Here is a 16,371-nt window from a genome sequence, read left to right as displayed (position 1 = left end):
ACGCGGTGAACCGTGTCTGTGCGTGTGTATGCACGCCCACTGTGTGCGGGTGAGCTGCACAAAAACGGGGCTGTCTTGCGGCTGTGTGCAAACACTGGCTTTTTCTTTTCAAGGTGGAACCTCAAGAGTGATCTTTTTCTTGTGCCCCATCTCAAAAAATGAATATTTTTCCCCCGAATGCGGTATCGACCAGGTTAAAGACAGAGTATTCTAAATCTAGTAAAGCTGAGCCCCCATTGCTTATGGATGGGGAGCCAGTTCGCGAAAAGTCTCAGGAACTGGGGGCGCCACAGATACAGCAAAACGCGGAGCAGAGACATGGTCTTAAAGCTGGGGAGTCAGATGAAAATCTGTTTAAAAAAGATCTCAGGTTCTCCTGCTGGACGGTCCATGGAACGGCCCAGCTCCTCCCCCATCCCACAGGAGAAGGGAGTTTGAGAGGCCTTCTCTCTGAGGCTGTTTGATTTGCATTTCAAATTGGACTCCCCAACCCCTTTACTCACCCAGCTCGGAGATCATGGGCCACTGCCCACCTCCCACTGACAGATGGGTGATTTAAGAATTCTCCTCCGGAGAAAGAGAACAGCTTCCGAGAAGAAGCCTACAGACGCTGACATTTGGGAAGGCCACCGTGAAAAAAAAAAAGCTACAGAGAAACCCACCGTACAAAGCCATTTGCGAAAAGTAAGAGGAAAACAAATAGAAACAGAGATTTTGCAGGGAACCCTGTGATTAATATCCTCGGAGACATAAGGGAAGATATTGTACGATGTTTTGCAAAAGGAACAGATTAATAATAATAATAGCAGTTTTTATTGAAAATTTACTGTGTACCAGGCTTGTATGAAAGCTAACTTTACCAGCATAGCATTCCTTTACTCCTCATTTAATGCCTATGAGTTGGGTACCATTATTTCCCCTCCATTTTATACATGAGACAGCTGAGGCACAGAGAGGTAAGGGAAGTGTCAAAGGTCATACACCTAGAAAGGCGTGTATACTAAATATATTGAATCCCTGATTTTAACAACTACCGTATTTATAACGTCTGAGAGAGCCTTTGAAAAAAATTCTTGGAAAAACTCAATCAAAAACCATGAGAAAAACATGAAAAATAGAGGATCAATCCAGGATCAATATAACACATATATATATACAAACGGGAAGAAAATAAAATGAAAGGAATTATTCTTTATTTATTTGTTTATTTATTTATCTATCTTTGAAAGAGAGAGCACGGGCACATGCGGGGGGAGGGGGAGGGGGCAGAGAGAGCGGGAGAGAGACAGAATCCCAAGCAGTCTCCGTAGGTTGTCAGCATGGAGCCCAATGCAGGGCTCGGGCCCACGAACCATGAGATCATGACCTGAGTTGAAATCAAGAGTCGGATGCCCAGCTGACTGAGCTACCCAGCGCTCTGGAAGGAATTATTTTTAAATAGTATAATAACATTTCCTGACATTTAAATAAAATAGGCTTTCAGACTGAAATGAACAGAACAAGAGCCTTGCAAACAAAAACCCATCTGGGCACCCATCTTCATTCTGGGAATGAAGATAAGACCCTAAAAACTTCCAGAAAAAAGAGGTCACTTACAAAAGATGGGAATTAAATTTGGCATCAGATTTCTCAACAGTAACCCTGGAAAGCTGGAAGTCCATGGAGCCATGCCTTCTGAAATTTGAGTGAGAATCCTATCCAGCCTAACATTCTATACCCAGCCGAACCGTGAATCAAGCGTGAGACACAGAATGCACAGGAACTAACAAGTGTTACCTGTAGGAGGGAAACTGAGACCCGGGTGTGGGCAAGAGGCTGACTTTTCACCATATGGCATTTTCTTCTGTTTGTTTACCATATGCTTATATTATATTATCCCAATAAGTTTTTTAAAAGCTTTTTTACATGGTCCTAATAATGACCTGGATTTGGAAGGCACCCATCTTAAGTTATAAAGCACTTGGGTGATGTCTTGTTCTTCACCAGTCCTCTCCCGTAAGCGTGAACTACACCTGGTCAGGGGGCAGGGGGAAAGGGAGGTCAACCGGAACCTGTTTGCACTGCTGATGGCGAAGATCATCTGGAAGACAATTCTTGGGCGTTGCAAAGCCAAGACTCATCATTAGGCCATTTGAATAAATACATGAGGGAATGAATGAATAAATGAGCAAGAAGCAGCCCTGTGAGTCATCTGGGTGTGGGTGAGTAACAGGAAGAGAGCAAAGTTAGGGGAAATTACTTGGCATTACGAATCCTCCCTTGCAGAGAACTGACATGTTCTTCGGGGATATATCCTGAGTGCAGGGAGCCAGATCGCAATTCTGGATCTATTCTTGCCACCTTAATGTGAGAAGCTGCCGTCTGCTGTAGCTGATTTATCTGCATACCATCATTAAGTAGCATACAGATCAACGTCCAGATTTTTGATTGCCATTATCTGTCTCTGGGAGAAGAGAAACTCCATGTTTCCTGTGAAGCGTGAGCGATACCTGATTACAATTCTGCTCATACACTTGGTGTAAGAAGAATATGAAAGCTCACTGCAGTCCTTAAGAGCTTATCTAATACACTAATTATTTTTAAGCCCTTTAAAAAGAGTTGGTGTTAAGTGAATAGTATGATGAATATGGTCAACTTTTTACGAATATGTTAGTAAGAATGTATTCCAAGCACTTTACCTGAATGATCACAGCTCGGTAGCATCAGCCTCTCGGAGAAAGATTAAAATAGTCTTTAATGTTGGATACAAACACCATACGGGGAATTACTGTCTTTCGCATTCTACCTGCCATAATCTCTGAAGACAGTTCTGCCCCCCCCCGCCCCCAAACACACACCAAGATCAGGATGGCACAGCTTTTATAAAAATTTTCCCATGATGGGGCACCTACGTGGCCCAGTCAGTTAAGCATCTGACTTTGGCTCAGGTCATAATCTCATGGTTCATGAGTTCGAGTCCCACGTGGGATGAGCACGAGCCCTGCTTGGGGTGAGCTCCACTTCTCTCTCTCACTCTCTCTCTGTCTCTCTCTCTCTCCCTGCCCCTCCTGGAATTCTCTCTCTCTCTCCCTCTCTCTGCCCCTTGCTCACTCACTCTCTCTATCTAAAAAAAAAAAAAAAAAAAAAAATTCCCATGACATAATTCCAGGAAAATGTATTATCAGAGTGATATGAAGATTATAGTTTACCTTCTTTGGAGAGCATAGGAAGTCTGACATCAGAATCTTTAGGTTGGAATTTTGGCTCTAGATATTATTAGCTCTGGAGTCTTAGCAAATTAGTAGCCTTTCTGAGTCTCCAGTTTTGTTCTGTAAAATGAGGCAAAACCCTGCCTCATAGGGTTAAATGATTAAGTGAATGATTAAGTATACACACACACACACACACACACACACACCATATGTATACATATGTAAATATTCCTTAGCATACAGTAACTGGTATATAGTAAGCGCTCAATAGATGCTAGTTATTATTAATATTATAAAACGTTTTTGTAATTTTCATAGTACTTTCAGATAAACTAACACTAAACTATAATTCCCACTTATTCTGCATAGCAAAACTGAAAATACATGTGGGGAAGAACTGTGAAATCTGAACAGTGCTATGCAAATATAAAAGTGGTAATATCAAACTTATTATTGCATTTCCATAAAACAGAATGAAAAATTCATGTCATCACCTACTCTTAAGGGAAGTTGTGATTACCAAAACATTAATGAGTGGTTAAAGCACTTTTTAAGTCTATAAGACAATGATTATCATTGTGAGTGGAGAGGTAGAGGAAGTTACTGTATAATTTTTAAAGCTTTTATTAAGTTGGGTAGTAGACAGCCTCTAAGATTGTCCCTAATGATTCCTGCCTCCTGCTGGTCCCCTCTCCTTGAATGTGGGCTAGAATGATTTGATTGCTTATAACAAATAGAATATGGCAACAGATGTCTCCTCTGAGTTTCCATCTTAGGCACTGTTTTGTGCTCCCTCTTGGATCCCTCACGCCGAGGGAAGCCAGCTGCCATGTGGTGATATAGCCCTGTGGAGAGGCCCACGTGGTGGCTGAGACCTGCCACCAACCACATTGTAAGCTGACAGGTGGATTCTCTGTGCCTCAGGTGAGCCTTCAGATCAGACCACAGCCCCATCCAGCGGTTTGATTCCACCTCATGAGAGTCCAGAGCTGCCCGGCTGAGCTATGCCCAGATTCCTGCCTCCCAGACACTCCGAGATAAGATATGTTGGTTGTTTTGAGCTGCAGAGTTTAGAAGAGTTTGTTATGCAGCAATAGATGATTAGTGAAAAGTGTAATACATAAAATGCACAACCCGTAAGTGTACAGCTTAACAAATTTCACAAAATGAACATGCCCCAACAGGCACCCAAATCAAGAAATAGAACAGGGGCACCTGGGAGGCTCAGTTGGTTAAGGGTCCAACTCTTGATTTTGGCTCAAGTCATGATCTCACTGTTTGTGAGTTTGAGCCCCAGATAGGGCTCCACACTAATGGCCCAGAGCCTGTTTGGGATTCTCTCTCTCTGTCCCTCCCCCAGTTATGCACGCATGCTCTCTCTCTCTCGCTCTCTCTCTCTCTCAAAATAAATAAATAAACTAAAAAAAAAAAAAAAAGAAAAGAAATAGAACATAGCACCTTAGAAGCCTCCCTACGTTCCCTTCTACTCATCATCTCTTCCTCTGAGTAACCACTCTTTGGAATTCTGACAGTATAGACTAATTCTTTCTGTTTTTGTACATTACGTAAATAGAATGACGTGGTACGTACTGTTTTGTGTCTGTCTTCTTTTGATCAGCATTATATTCATATCTAGGTTCTTAAAAGTGTCCTCTAAACTGCCATTGTGTAATCACAGTATTTAATCTATTCCAAATAACAGTAAAGAAGAGTGTGAATTTTTATATATGCAAAAAATGGGAGCATAAGTAGAGAGATATTGAGAAGCAATTCTGTATGTGGCCAAGAGTAGAAAAGATGAAGAAAAACTTTGAGGGAACTCGTAAGAATGCTAGCGTGACACTCGATCAATAAAATTTTTGTTACATATATATCCTGGGAGGCAGTATAATATACCATTAAGGGTATGGATGTTAGAGTTAAAATGGCTGGGTTTGAACTGTGGCACCAGTCCTTACTAACTTTGTGATCTTGGACAAATTCATCTCTCTGCATTTCAGTGTCTTTGTCTGTAGAGTGTGGGTAATAATAGTTAGTGCTTACCTTACAGGATTGTTGAGAAGATTAAAAATGGAAATGAATAGGGGTGCCTGGGTGGCTCAGTCAGTTAAGCGTCTGACTTCGGCTCAGGTCACGATCTCACAGTCCGTGGGTTCAAGCCCCGTGTCGCGCTCTGTGCTGACAGCTCAGAGCCTGGAGCCTGCTTAGGATTCTGTGTCTCCCTTTCTCTCTGGTCCCTCCCCCGCTCATGCTCTGTCTCTGTCTCTGTCTCTCTCTCTCAAAAATGAATAAACATTACAAATTTTTTTAAAATGGAAATGAAGGGGCGCCTGGGTGGCGCAGTTGGTTACGCGTCCGACTTCAGCCAGGTCACGATCTCGCGGTCCGTGAGTTCGAGCCCCGCGTCGGGCTCTGGGCTGATGGCTCAGAGCCTGGAGCCTGTTTCCGATTCTGTGTCTCCCTCTCTCTCTGCCCCTCCCCCGTTCATGCTCTGTCTCTCTCTGTCCCAAAAATAAATAAAAAACGTTGAAAAAAAATTTTTAAAAAAAAATAAAATGGAAATGAATAGAAATCAAGTAGCACAATGCCTTGCCCATAATAAGCATTCAAAAATTGCTAGCTATTGTTAAGAAATGTTTCCATAGAGGGGTTTTAAAATATACTGGATGGCGAATGTGTATTATCTATCATTTTGTCTCATGTAGGAAATGATTTGCCTGTGAGTAGAAAATACAGCTTGCTTGATTCTTTTTGTTTGTTTTGTGAACCTTGAAAAGAAAATAACCAGTGAGTTTATCAGCAAGATGAGTTAATCAAGGAATAGCAGAGGAATTGCAATTTGGGACATGCAAAGCATGGTGAACCATAGGCAAGTCCAGACAACAAAGGAGAAGAATATTCTTTTCTAGAGGAAAGAAGGAAGTTGAGAGGGGCTGTTTTAAATGAAAGTCCATTGGACCAGAGCAAGAATTTGGGGTTATGGTGACTTCTCATTGGCTGAGTTGCAGTGGTTCTCGTTAGCTGAGTTGTTGCCGGGCAAAAAGAAAACCTTCCTTCTTCCTGCTGGGGTATGTAAAGTAAGTTTTGAGGAGTGGTACCTGCATAAGCACGTCCCTTCAGAACTTCCCAACTCCATTTTGGTGGACGTTTTTTCTTTATTCATTTTCAAAGTTTCATGACTCTCCTCTCTATCCCTAGAGAAGGTGACTGAGGGAGAAAGAGATCTTCTCTCTGAAGATCATCTTCTCTTTGTTATTAGTTTTTATAGGAAGGTAGATGGGATAGATAATGGCTGAATTGCTGCTTTAATTTATCAGTGGATTTTTATCAGCGTAATCTCAATTTTCTATTGCCATGAATCCCTAACAACGGACTATCGCATTCTCAAGTGTAAGACTGTGTTTTTAATTTCCTCCCTCTGTTCAAATCTCTGCCGAAGGTAATAAAAGATTTAGATTTAGAAAGAGACTTAGCATTTGAAATGAGACAGAGGCTATAAATAGACATGTCGATGAAATAGGTTAGTGAGGGATCTAGTTCTCAGAGTCTCAGAATCAAAAGGCTCACATTCTTGTCTGATCTGTGTACGGACACAGACATGCTTGTAGGGTTCTCTGCACGGGTTTTCCTACATGTATAAAAACGAATACGTGTATGGAAAATGTACTAGCATGTTTCCAAGAACAGAATTCCGAGGGATAACAAGTGTATTTCTGAGCAGCAGGGTGATTGATCCCCTGCTGGACCAGGTCAGTATCCTTTCTCTGACAATTGTTACTAGAGGTATCAGGATAAAACTCTTGCACAGTCAACAAAGTCAACCCCCAGTCTGTAGGACTGTGACACAGCTCACATGCCGTTTATGTGGTATTACTGCCCATTCCGTGGGAACTTGTCAAGACCAAGGGTCCATGGTGATGTTCCAATCTGTCAAGCACTGGGGTCGGCTTTGCAACTGGTTTCCTAAGCAGTTAGGCTGCCATTTTCAGTCTTTGGAATGCCATCCCCTCAGTTATCACTGCTAAAATTCCAATCTGTTCTTCAGGGTCCAGTGCTCCCTTCGGCAGCACATTCACTAATAATCCTTCAAGGCCCAGGTGAAATACTTCCTCTTCTATGAAGCCATCCCTGATCACCTTGGTGATCTCCCTCTTCTTAATTCCCTTACCACTTCCTGACCGTCACGTTGATATTGATCACACACCGTCCTGAACTGGGTTTGTTGAATACCTGTTTTGTTTCTTTATTATTGTGATCTCTTTATAGACAAAAGACAATGACATTGATCTTTGTTTCCAGCAGCATCTAGTAGGGTAGCAGGAATGCCACTCATGTTCGTCCAACAAAGGTGCACCTCTAGTTACTCCCCTCGGGTTACCCACCATTTTGTCAATGTTTCTTTTGGGGGCACCCAGAATCTGAAGCATTGAGCATAAGGTTTTTGTTTAAGGACATTCCATAGAAGTCAGTATCCCTGATTATCCTATGACATAGGAGTCAATATCCCTAAGCATCTCCTGATTGTACAATACTAAAAAATTTGATCCTAACAGATATCAATATCTTGGAACACTTTTGCTACGATTTCAGATTCTCAATGATAATAAGAGAACATGAACTATTTGATACGTTTCAGCAGACTGGTTTTAAATATGAAATTGTCCGGAAGGCAAGACAATGGCCTTCTGGAGCCCTTCCCAAACTTGAGATTGTAGATTACGTATAACCAGGACATTCCGGGATTTTGTAATTCAGTACGATGCCGGCCTAGAACAAAGACTATACTTCAAGACTGAAAAGACCTTGAGATTTCTTTTGCTGATTCCTCAGTCCTTCTAAGCCATCTGTGATGGATTTTTGTTCCTTCCCTTTGTCTTTTCTTATTGACTCTCTGCTAAAACAATACTTCACAGCGCCTGAGTAATCGATTTGCTTCATAATAAATTCTACAAGTAAAATAAGGTTTTTGATCTCAAGGTAAACATCCATTTCAGTTGGAAAAAGTTAAAATCGTGAACTTAAGCTACTAAAATAGTATACGCTTCTCTTTCCTTGATAAGGTTCCTCTCAAACGCCTGACCATATTTTCTGATTCCTGTTGCCCTTGAAAACTAAATGTGCATCGTTTGAAATTTAGTATATAATCACAAGTGGCAACAAAGTGCTTATCAAGCTTAAATCCAAGGTCATCTATAATTCTTTGTCAATTATCATCCTTCTTACTAATATAAGAACTGCATTAAAGAGGAGGCATGGCTAAGCCTCTCTAAGTAAATTCTGCCCCCTTGTGGATTTAAACGTCTACAGATAGGAAAGAAATGTAACTGCTCAGGTCAGTTCCCTTGAATTCTTTCAAAAAGCACCTCAACAACCTTTAAAAGCAATGATAACAATGAAACCAAACTAGATCATTTCTGTAAATTGCATAAGAGATGATTGATGGTGACAAAACACACTATACTGACAATAGAATACATTTTATCTTATACTTTGCATCCCATTCAGCTAGGACAATGCCTTGGATATTAATATATCAATTAATACTTCATACAATATTATAGTTAGAAAGGACTTTGATGTTGATTCAACATCCATGTATAAGGATCCCTCTTATAGCCCCTGACGCATCCCCAACTTGAATGATGCCGGTAATGGAAAATCCACGAAATAAGGGGGGTGCCTGGGGGGCTCAGTTGGTGAATCGTCTGACTCTTGGTTTTGGCTCAGGTCACAATCTCACGGTTAGTGAGTTTGAGCCCTGCATCTGGCTCTGTGCTGACAGTGCAGAGCCTGCTTGGAATTCTCTCTCTCTGTGTCTCCCTCTCTCTCTCTCTCTGCCCCTCCCCCACTTGCTCTCTCTGTCTCTCAAAAATAAATAAACACACATAAGTAAACAAACAAACAAACAAACAAATGATACAGCTCATTCTCCTGTCAGACAGGACTGTTAGAAAGTCTGTCAACATAGGAAGCTGAAATGGAATAAGTCTTTTGTAAGAAAACCATATCATTTGAGAACTGGAAAGAGGTGTTGGAGATCTCCCAGTCTATCATTTTATGGTCCGAGCTATTATGCCATCTGGACCCAATCCTACCTTCTAGAAGAACACCCTACAAGTAACAATACTTGTTTTGCAGCCTTTTAAATGTTGGAAGGTAGGTACTGTGCGGCCCCTTAGCCTCCCATCTTCCTAAGCTTTCCCCTATAATTGTGTCAACCCTTATTCATCGGATATGTTTTTCAGACCCCCTCCTCTGGCTAGCATCGAATACGATGGAAGTGTGCCACCCCATATTTGGGACCTCAGACCTCTGTTAATGCAGCCCAGACTCTTGTCAGTTTTCTCCGCAGCCATATCACACTGGTGGTCACTATAAATCTTGTAGCTGCCCAGGTCCCCTGGCCTTCCTGCTCTGGGCTTGCGTCTAGCTGTAACTTCTACCATTTGTCTCTATTAAATGTCATCTCACTTTTGGCTCAGGATCCCAGCTAGCAAGATAATTATATATCTTTTTTAAAATTTACTATTTGAGAGAGAGAGAGCGGAACAGGGGAGCAGGTGCCGAGCACACGCGCACGAGAGAGAGAGAGAGAGAGAGAGAGAGAATCTCAAGCAGGCTCACGGCCATGAGATCATGACCTGAGCCAAAACCAAGAGCCAGACGCTTAACCAACTGAGCCACCCAGGTGCCCCAAGATAATTATATATTATTTTATTTTATTTTATTTTAGAGAGAGAGAAAGCACATGAGCAGGGGAGAGGGGCAGAGGGAGAGAGAGAAAATCTTAAGCAGGCTTTACACTCAGTGTGGAGCCCAGTGTGGGGCTGGATCCCACAACCCTGGGATCATGACCCGAGCTGAAATCAAGAGTCGGACGCTCAACCGACTGAGCCACCCAGGCGCGCCAAGGGAGGTGATCACTTTTAATCCATCTGTGTTTAGTCTGAAGATGTCTTCAATTGCCTTCTGTAGTGTGAGGCTCTCCGTTCCCCTCTCCCTCTGACCTTCCCCCACTAGCTCAGGCTCTTAGGCTCCTTCTTCACTCACCCCGCCCCCACTCCATCTTCCTGTTCCCTCTTCCTTCCTCTTCCTTCTCCCTTTCTCTCTTTTCATCCCCCAAACCAACCCACAGACGGGAGAGGGGGAGGAAGTTCAATATCTGGCCCCCTGACCCGAGCCCACCTCTCAGGCTGCCACCTGGGTCCTTGCACACACACACCACGAATTTTAGGGACTTCAAGAACAAACAGTCGCCTCGGAAGGGACACAAGTAAGAAGTCACCCGCCCTTTCAGATGCCTGAAATTCCACTGATGACCCACAAGCCTCGCTGAGTTGGCTGTAGGCTTTCTCTAAATATCGAATATATGTTTGTGTTTGAGAAGACATGAGAGCATATCAGTTGCTTAATAGGTCACAGTGAATGTGGTTTTCCTTTTCCGAAGACCTCATAAAGGGAACTGGCCCGAGAGATTCTGGGGTGGAACTGGGAGTAGGTTGGGAAGGCAAAATATATAGAAGAGAGACTTCTCTAGTTGTCAGTGAGGGAGCTTGAAGGAGGGGACAGGAGAAGACCGTGCTACCTTCTGTTCAAGTTGCCCCTACACCACCTCCGGGCTGCGCAGGAGAAGCATGTCTGTCTTTCCAGAACTATCTCAATCCCACTTATCACCAGAGCCTCCTTCACCCACTCATGTCGGAAACAATCTTCCAGGGGCGCCTGGCTGGCGCAATCAGTAGAGCATGTGACTTCATCGCGGGGTTGTAAGTTTGAGCCCCATGTTGGGTGTAGAAGAGATTACTTAAAAATAAAAAACCTTAAAAAAAAATAAATGAGCTTCCATATACTATTATTAACTTTCTTAGGTGTGATATTATGGGTGTGTAGAAGAATGCCCTTCGTTGGTTTTTTTTTTTTTTCATGTTTATTTATTTTGAGAGTGAGTGTGTGCGCAAGCTGGGGAGGGGTAGAGAGAGAGAGAGAATCCCAAGCAGGCTCCATGATGGCAGTGCAGCACCTGACTCGGGGCTTGAACTCACAAACCATGAGATCACGACCTGAGCCGAAATCAAGAGCCGGACGCTTAACCAACTGAGCCACCTAGACGCCCCGAGAATGCCCTTAGTTTTCAGAGGTGCTTGCTGAAACATTTAGAGGTTAAATGTTCTGCTGTCTGCGACTTACTTTCAACCAGTGCAGCAAAAAATATACATATATAGAGAGAGAGACAAAGCAAATACGGCCAAATACTAACAGTTATCCAGCAAAATGACTTCCAAACTCCTCACCATCCTGCTTTATCTCCTCGGCATGTTCTTCTGGTTTTTCTTGCCTTTTGAAGTACAGTTGTAGAATTATGAATAATAATAATTACCATGTGTGACTGGTTACTGTGTACCGTGTATCTGTGCTAGGCACTTTACATACATCATATATAATCCTACAACAGTCTTTCCGGGTTGATGTTTTTCTTCTCGTTTTGCAGGGAGGAAAAATGACCTAGAGTGGTCAGGAAATTAATTGGACGTATGGGTACTGTTTAAGTCCCTGTTGATCTGACTCCAAAGTTTATGCTCTTTCTATTATATCATGCGGTCTCTTGAATTGTACATAGTGTTCCAGAAACAGCCAGGAAGGCGCATGCCTGCAAACACACACGTGCACACACACACACACACACACACACACAGAATTGTATGTATGTCATTAGTCTAGAAATCAGGAGGCCTTTGGGTGAGTCACTTCTCTCAGAGCCTCAGTTTCTGGATCTATAACACAAGAGAGGTTGATTTAAAAATATCCCAAGTCCTTTTTATTTTCCTGACGGACATTTGATGATTTTGATTCTCATGAGGCTTTCTGGAACATGTGAAGGGAAACACAAGAAAATTATCTTCCCATTCAGGTAAGCGAACAGGCCCATTGAGAAAAATACGATCCCTAGTGGAAGGAGGCGTTACCCACCCCAGAAGCCCATTGGTGGGGGCCCCACTGTACATGGAACGGGGTGAGGTCACAGCTCCTGTACCCGACATCAGGTAGTGACTCTAACTGCCGCTCTCTAACTTTGCTACTTGCAAATTGCGTGTCTACACAGCCTGGTAAATAGCTCAAGTCTTACAAAAAAAAGCACCTATCTATCGTTGACCTGTGCACCAATCACTGTGGCCTCTCCTAGGTGGAGGCGCCAGGGAGCATTGGGTGCCTGTGTCGACGACAGGTGCTGGAGGGTCCATCCTTGGCGGGGAGTGAGCGTGCAGACTTAACCATGAGGTCCTAGGGCACCTTGCACCCCGTGGGCATCAGGGAGTCCTTGAGAAGCTGAAGAATTCTCCGTTAGGGAAATAAGAGAGAAGTAGATATTTTAAATGCAGCATCCTGGTTGCTGTGAAAAGCTCTCCTGGTCTTTTGCCTCCTTAAATCCGCGAGAGCAAGATGGGTACCAGCAGCTCTAGAGGAGCCCTTCGAGAAAGTTCGCCAAGTTCTTGCTCTTGCCGCGTCTGCCCAAGCTGACAGGATTGTCTGTATGTCATTGGTTTGATCCAGAAATATGTCCTCCATATGTGATGGGACACAAGCATGTGAGGAATAGAGGCTTCGTGTGGTTGGACTGCGTGAACCTGTTTGAATGGATCGTCCAAGACATCTGTCTACCTGACAGCAGAAACGATGCTGGCTCTCTGAGCATAAAAGTGGTTAAAGGCTCAGATTCTGTCTGTTTTTGTGTGAATGGAACAGTCAACTGGTTATAGAAACCTCCTTTTTAAAATGTACTATTATCTCCTCAGCGGATTCACCTTCGAAACAGATACCTTATGTCCCTCAGTTATATAAAAGTATTTATGCTGAAAAACCAACGTTACCCCTGCCCCATCTCTTTATTAAATTTTTTTTTTCAACGTTTATTTATTTTTGGGACAGAGAGAGACAGAGCATGAACGGGGGAGGGGCAGAGAGAGAGGGAGACACAGAATCGGAAACAGGCTCCAGGCTCCGAGCCATCAGCCCAGATCCTGACGCGGGGCTCGAACTCACGGACCGCGAGATCGTGACCTGGCTGAAGTCGGACGCTTAACCGACTGCGCCACCCAGGCGCCCCCTGCCCCATCTCTTTAAAGGAGGTTCAAGAGAATCTTTAGGGGGCGCCTGGGTGGCTCAGTCGGTGAAGTATCCAACTTCAGCTCAGGTCGTGATCTCATGGTTTGTGAGTTCGAGCCCCACGTCGGGCTCTGTGCTAACAGTTCAGAGCCTGGAGCCTGCTTTGGATTCTCTGTCTCCCTCTCTGTCTCTCTACCCCTCTCCCGCTTGTGCCCTCTCTCTCAAAAATAAATAAACATTAAAAACAAAGAGAAAACAAAAATCCTCCTTCTAGTAGAGGAAAGCAGGGGAAGGGAACTGACGTTTTGGCGGCGGGGGGAGACTCCCATGTGCCATCACACAGCTGGGTGCCTTACCTCCAGTGTCTTGGTTAATTCCCATTTTGCAGATGAGAACACTGAGGTTCAGAGAGGCTAATTCTCCCAAGCTCAGGCTCCCAAAGGTCCTGTGTTAAGTGCCTGAGTTGCACGCCGAAGCCTTCCCTCAGGGAGAGCCCAAGGCTTCCATGACTGCCTCTTGCACGGGCACACAGAGAGGATTTGCACCCCTGCTACCTTCCAGCACCTCCCCGCCACCAACTACCACGAGTGTCCCAGACACCCAGTGGAGACTTCCGTTGACCCTTGAACAACACTGGTTTGAATCGTGTGGATCCACTTATATGTGGATTTCTGACAGTACAGTAGCGTGCAAGTGTTTTCTCTGTGATTTTCTTAGTATTTTCCTTTTCCCCACCAGACTTTATTGCAAGAATATAGCGTATAATACGTATAACATGTAGACTATGTGTTGAATGATTGTGTTGTCGGTAAAGATTTCCGTCAACGGTAGGCGGCTAGCAGTTAAGTTTTGGGGGAGGCAAAAGTTATACGTGGATTTTGGACTGCGAGGGGCACCGGTGTCCCTAACCCTGCTTTGTTCCAGATCAGCTGTATCTTCCTACTACCAGTTCTGCCGCTAACTCTGTGACTTAACATTTCAATTCTCTGGGTTGTGGTTTCCTCCTAAGTTAAGTTTTGATGATCTCTTAAGGCCTTTCTTTTTTTTTTTAAGACATAATTTTTTCTTAATGTTTATTTTTGAGAGACACACACACACACACACACAAAGTGTGAGCAGGGGAGGAACAGAGAGAGAGAGAGAGAGAGGGAGACACAGAATCCGAAACAGGCTCCAGGCTCTGAGCTGTCAGCACAGAGCCTGATGCGGGGCTCGAGCTCACGAACCTCGAGATCATGACCAGAGCTGAAGTCGGACGCTTAACCGACTGAGCCACCCAGGCGCCCCTCCTACGGTCTTTCTCGATGAAGATGAATCCTTCGATGCCCGGGAGCCCACGGCTGGCTTTTCCCACTCACCCACCAGGCAGTGGACAGACACATGCTTGGCCGTCCCCTTACACACCGCCAAGCCTGAGAATTATAAATAGAGCCCAGGCACCTGTGTGTTCAGGCCATCGGCCACAGGGGAGGGGTGGGGGGAGCACAGAAGGAGCAATCTGAGAAATTTGCAGGGATCCCAGCAAACCCCTGAAGTCTGAGATTCCCTGCCTTGGTGGAGTCATTTGTATCCGCTGGCTGGCCCCCTCCCTGCCCTGCTGTATTTAATTCTGGATATGGTATAAATAGAACTTGGCACTCTGGTAAAATACACCACCCTCCGCTTTGTTCCTTTCCTTTGGGGACAGCAACCAAATCTGAGCCTTTGAGTCCCTCTAGTGGCTCCAATCGGCAACTTGCCTGGTTGTTTCTTGGCCTGTATTTAACGTATAGTGCCTACTGTATGCACCAGATCGGTGCTGGGTTCTCTCGCTTTGCCAGGGGTGTGGGATGCTGGTTTCATTTGATCACTGTTGTGTCCAGGGGAAAGTGAGCAGGGGTAGAAGGCGGAACTCCTTCTTGGGCTAATCTCCCTGCTGCTCTATAGGAAGTGTGCTTTCCCGGGACCGAGGGAGGATGGGTTTTGTATGGGCTATTTCTGCCTTTAAGTGATTTGTAGGACCTCAGGGCGACTCCTTTATCCCTGGGCCTCAGTTCGCTCAGGGTGAAAGGAGTACACAGGTTAAATTTGAGTCAGTCCAACAACTATTTAGTGAGCACCTGCGATGTGAGAGACCCTGAGCCGAGTGCATTGAGAACGTAGCGGTGGATGGTACCTAACCTCAAGGAGCCTAGAGGCTAATGGGAGAACCAGGTGTCCGGGAAGCTGTATACGACACGGGGGAAGCGGCACAGAATGGCCGTCAGGGCGTGAGCTTTGCAGCAGGACAGATCTGGGGTTGAGCCCCCGATCTGGCACCTTTAGCGGCGAGACCTTGAGCAAAGTGCTGAGCTCCTCTTCCTGTTTCATCCCTAGATGCGGATAACAACGCTTTCTTCATGGGGTTGAGCGCTCAGTGTTCAGCCAAGGCACACAAAGGGCTCACAAAACCGCGGCCACCCTCGACGAGGTTTACGTTCTAAACAGAAAGAACAGAAACCTTACTGGGAGTGTCAGTAAGACTCCGGAAGGGGCTTATCCCGTTGGTTCTGAAGGCCCCTTCTTAGGCCCAACGGGTTTCTGTGGTTTCCTTTCTTTGCCTCCGAGCTTGGGAATCCACCTGCTGCTTCTCCAGGGTGGATGCCTCTGGGGGTCCCGCCCTGCAACATCAAACCAGTCTGCCTCCCCGGAGAGGGAACTACAGTCTCTCCTGCCCCCTTCTTCCTTTTTTCAGGCTCTTTTCCTTCCCACAGAGTTACTGCTAATCTATCTTGGGAAATGAACACAGAATAAAAAAGGTAGCTTACATGCTTCCGTTAGTCATGATCCTTGATGCTTAGTGCTTAAAACTCTCTGAACTGGCAGAGTGAGTTCTCCCCGGGAAAGGGGACTTCGTAGAAACCCTGACGCTGGGGGCTATTGCAACTCAGAGGTTGTATGATTCTGTTACATGGCGAATGAGGCACGGGGATGTTGTAAGTGACTAGAAAGAGAAAGAAACCATTTTCATGCTGAGCTTCTTGGTCACTGTGTAAGGAGACAAAGGAGGACCTTACAGCCCACCTTAACGCCAGACACATCATACCTAGAGTCCAGGGGA

Source organism: Lynx rufus, unplaced genomic scaffold (assembly GCF_022079265.1).
Source record: "Lynx rufus isolate CCGP_SWC_20201006 ecotype Redwood Valley unplaced genomic scaffold, mLynRuf1.p SCAF_9, whole genome shotgun sequence".
In the NCBI taxonomy this organism is placed as follows: domain Eukaryota; kingdom Metazoa; phylum Chordata; class Mammalia; order Carnivora; family Felidae; genus Lynx; species Lynx rufus.
Note: the sequence above shows the minus strand (reverse complement) of the source record.